Consider the following 5,102-nt stretch of genomic DNA (forward strand, 5'->3'; position numbering starts at 1 on the left):
ACGGCAGGGCCGATGAGCAGGAGATCATGAATCAAAGAGCGAGTCGGAGAGGTGCGTGGTCAAATACAGCTGCTGTCACTCTGTCCTTTCTGCTGAGAGAAGACCTGAAATGAAACGTACCGCAGTGAAAGAAAGCTTCATCCTCACAGAATCTGACTCCTGAGACGTTTCAGATCTTCAGAGACGCTTTCAGCTTCAGGTTATGTTTCTGCTGCTGTGCATTGAGACATGTTAGCAGTGACTGCGTCATACTGTCGAACACAAACTGCCGTGCAGCATTTATTAGTTTGCTCGTGTGGAAGAGGAAGAAGCTCCAAGAGAACTCGAAGAATTGTGCAGCATCAAAGAAAACACAACGAAAAGGTTGAATCATTCAGCGGAGGCACCTTTTATAGACGTTAATCCTCATTTTCTTCCCTTGGATATAAAAGAAGTGAGAAGGTGTGTTTGTTGTTCCTTAAGAGGGAAATATTGTGAATTTCTTTGAGAATAATTGGAAATTTGGTTAAAGGACGGATGCATGAAGAACATTTGGAAAATATGATTTTAAACATGTGATCATGGTTGTTTATATTTCTCCTGTGAGCTGCAGCATGATCTAAAAATGCACATGTATCTTTGCACAAAGCGTCCATGTTTAGAAGAAGAAGAAGTCTTTTATTGTTTGTGCCTCCAGAGACGCGTCCTGTCCACGTCCACCCTGTTTTACACTCACATCATTCGCTGTGTTGCCTCCAGGTGAACAGCTGGTATTTCATGCACTTGAACACATAGGATGATTAAACAAGCCATGTAATTTTAAAAGCCAGGCGACCTCTTGTCCTTGCATTACTGCGTCCGTCCGGTAGATTATTTTATCGCCGGCTTGACAGTTTGTACATTTTAATGTGCGTGACCCGAACATAATGGCTGACCTCTCCTGATAATACTAACGATGTGTGGACAGTTCCTCAGTGCTGCAGCCTCTACCTGACTCTAATAACAGTGTGAACCTGCCGCAGGGAGGCTTTTATTTCACAGATCACGTCATGTCATTGACTCAAGCCTCTGTGGTCAGAGAAAAAGGCTGCAGTGATGTGTTTTCACTGCTTCAAAGAGTGGATTTTCTGACCATTTCAGACGACGTTTATGAGCACGTTCGGCTTCTGTATCCTTAAAATGAAGCACAGTGTACTTGGACTTCTGCCACAGGCTGCACATGCATGAGAGCAGAATTAAAGAGTAATTTTCCCCTTCACAGGTTGTTTCTTTTGGGCAATTATCAGGGTGTGTTCAGTGGCTGTGAAATACTTAGTGTTTTACCGAAAAACAAAGATATGCAGAAATGATTTTAATATTAAATTTGTGTGTCTCAAAGTCCCCAGAATTACCCGCTGAGCCCCTAAGAGGTCTTAATAGGATGAGTTAGCTTGAAAAATTAGCAAGAAAATAGTTTTTACAATCTCCAAGGGAAAATTACAAAGCAGTGGTTCAGAAACCCCTCTGCTCCATGAGGGGGCACGCTGACACAGTGTTGCTTTGAGCTAAATGCTAATGCTAACATGCCCCCAAAGATGGGTGCTTTCATGGTACACCAACTGCTGCACCTCCACTCACTCCACCCAGTTTTTGGACTCACCTCTGGTGGGGATGAGTCCACCTAGAGGGGCGGGTCTGACCATCTGCAGGTGCAGCTTGAAGCTCAACGCTCTGCGGATGTTAGTGATGGTTGAGCATTACAGAGGGACCCCAGCCTCACCGCCCCCATCACACTGTCTAACCGTCATCTCCCAGGACCTAAAGTGGGAGCTGAACATCACCTCCAGGCATACAGGTAAGACTGTGGCGGACCCCAGAAACAAACTTCCAGCAGGAGCCCCCCCACTTGGCAGTAAAACTGATTCTGAGTCTTAATTCGTAATTAAAAAACTGGATGCTAATCCTTGCAGAAGTCATCCCTTTCTCAAGTTTGCAGCACGTTTTCCTCCAACGTGTTTTTATATTTATTCAGCTCACGTCCCTCGACGAGTCCAACAGGACTGACTTTCAGAACAGCAGCTGCAGCTGTCAAATAGTGGCTGGTTGATTTTGGAAAGAAACTTGTCAAAGTTGTCGCCTCCTCCGTGTTCTCGCAGTCTTCCCTTCCTCAGAAGCAGCTGCCTTCACTCGGCGTAAAGGAACCTGTGAAGGCGATAATTTGGGGACTTGTTAAGACCGCGAAACGAGCGAGCGCTATGGAGAGTAAATTAACAACTTCCTGCCCTGGCTCCTGACTTTTCTGTGTTTCCCGTCACTTGACTTTCAGTGTGAGAGCACAGAAAGTCGACTGAGGAGTTTCCTCTCATGTGGCTGCTCAGAGCTGAAGAGCTTTAAACTTGAATGTGTCGTTACTGAAAGTATGCAGAAACCTTTTGTGTCTGTGAGCTGCTGGGCAGATCTAAAACTAGGTGGTCCATATTTGTTTTAATGCCTCACCTCCTGAATAAATCACGTTGTCTGGACTGACTGGACTGACTGAATAAACATCTGCAAACCTTCTGATCGCGTTACTGCTGTGAACCGAGCCTGTAAGAAAATTGACTTTTGCTTTGCATATTTTCAATTTGTACCCAAACAAACCTGAAAATAGCCAAAAAAGGCTCACCGTAGGGGAAGGTGTGAAGTTATGGAGCCTTCCTGTGGTTAATAAATAATGAACCAGTGCAGTGCTGCGACCCTCACTGTGGTCCCACCACTCCCAGTCACCTGTCTTGATGCCCACGCCCACCTGCACACCTGCTCTCTATTCTCATTAGTATCTCAGTATAAACACAGACGTCTTCCTCAGCTCTTGTTTCCGTTTGCTTTCTCTGATTATCTTTGTGTTTCTAACCTCAGACAAATGCAGATATTCAAGGTTTGGGGCTCTTGCTGCTCTGTGCACTCTGATTTCCTTTTTCTTTTTTGGAAAATTTACTTCAAATGCTCGCCACATAGAAATGCTCCAAACGACACAAAGAATAAAATAATATTTTCAAATCAAAAATGCCGTTTAACGCTACAGATGGTTGCCTGATTGTCCTTTATACGCCTAAACTAATGAATCCCGTAAAAGCCGACATCCACCAGGAATAAACCATGAAGACGTTTCGTGACAGCAGTTTTATTTTTATTCCAACATGGACAATAAAGCACACTCTGCGGTTTGAAAGCCAGAACTCTCAGCACACACTGAATCATTTGTATTGATCAATAAAGCTATCAAGCTGCTGCAGATATAATATTATGGTCATTGTGAGCAATGGTGCAGGAAAAGCCTGAGCTGGCCCCACACTGGAGGATGAGTGGGCTGATCCTGGGTCTGATTCGCGTCTCCAGGCTGGTCTGAGCAGTGTTTGCTCAGATGATCCTGCAGTGTGAAGAGTTTACAGACATGCAGACGTAAAGCCATGCAGATTCTGTCTTCTCAGCCTCAGTTTCTTCTCTGTTTGTCTGATTTTTGGTGAAAACACAGCACAGCGACAGTCTGCCTGCATGTTTGTCTTTGTGTGGTCCTGCGTCTGGACTGCATCATCTGCTCTGCGTGTTCTTAAGATTAAAATAAGGATAAAATACTCATGTGACGTCTGTGCTACTTTCTCCTTTTTTAAGTGGGCAGAGCAGATAATAGTCCCCTCGCTGACCAGTGGAGGGCAGCCTGGTTGGAGTTCATGCTCCCCATCAGCTCCTCGCTGGCCTCCGGGTGACGCCTCACAGCTGCAGGCAAATGAAAAAGAGCATCTAGAGAAAAGTCATCGAGCACACACACCTGCACGTGATCATGAACCTCATGTGGCATCCACCTGCAGCCTTCACACGTATTTATAGCTGAAATCCTCTCGTGAAACACTTCCACATGAATAATAGCCTCTAAAGCGTCGTCATATACGCACACCAATCGCACAGGTAAGATTGAAAACCTTCTAATGCACTGAGCTCAGTTTGACCTTTGACCCTCCCCACTGCAGCGCGAGGTCTGGTCTGATGTAACATTGATTGCAGTATCACGCACCTGATGGGGAGCCTGAGATGAACCACAACTGTCCCACGAATGATCTACGTCCACTTACAGTGAGGCGAAGTGAAAAGGACACGAGATGACGGAGAGGCGGGAGCCGCCGTGAGCTTTAATCTGCTGTACTAACACTCGTCTGCTCTCAGGCCTCCAACCCGGCTGCAGGGATTTGCTACCATTCATCCAAAAGAGTGCTAATGCTCAATGAGAGCGCCATGGCTGCATTCAGCGACGAGGTCTGGCTCATCCCAGAGGAGCTGGATGGGGCTGAAGTCACGGTTCTGTGCAGGTCAGTCATGTTCCTCCACAGCAAACTGGGAAAACCATTTCCTCCTGGAGCTGGTTTGTGCATGAAGGAAAAAAAAGAGAACCAGACAAACTGTTAACACTCAGTAATCAATAAGCTTCATCACCTTTCCTGAAAGGCAACATCTCAGCTGAGGGCAGCAGCTGAAGCATGCTTTGATTATCTGCTCTCCCGGTGCTTGTACTTCAGCATCCCCTCCACTAGAGGGTGCCAGATGCAGTGGTTTTCCCAGTCAGAGAAGGACGGAGGGAAATTCTTCTTGCACTGCTTCTCTGACTACCTGCTTGAGTGACTTACTCACTGCTGCAGCTCGACCTAATAAAGCACATTAGCGGGGCCGGCGGTGTAATTACTGGCCAGCTGTCGCGCCTCTTTCTTAACTCTGGGCTGGACTGCGTGGACCGGACCGCGGGACAGTCAGCAAAGTGGAGAGGACAGAAATCCAATGGAGAGGACTGGAGACTCTGTTACAGTGAAGGGAGGATGAGATGGGAAGTGGCACAACCCAGATCAGAGCTGCTGCAGCTCCACAGCCGAGATGACGACTCCACTGTGCTGTCAGGGTGTGTGTGTGTGTGTGTGTGTGTGTGTGTGTGTGTGTGTGTGTGTGTGTGTGTGTGTGTGTGTGTGTGTGTGTGTGTGCGCGATTAGGACGGTGTGACAGTACAAACGTAGCTCCTGTGAGGCTTTGACAGTTTGCTTTAGACTCATTTTGCGTTTCGTTTTTGCTGCTGCGTCCTCCTCGTTCAGTTGCAGTGAGTCAGCTAATTCGTACACCAACAG

The sequence above is a fragment of the Chaetodon trifascialis genome, chromosome 17 (assembly GCF_039877785.1).
Source record: "Chaetodon trifascialis isolate fChaTrf1 chromosome 17, fChaTrf1.hap1, whole genome shotgun sequence".
Classification (NCBI taxonomy): domain Eukaryota; kingdom Metazoa; phylum Chordata; class Actinopteri; order Chaetodontiformes; family Chaetodontidae; genus Chaetodon; species Chaetodon trifascialis.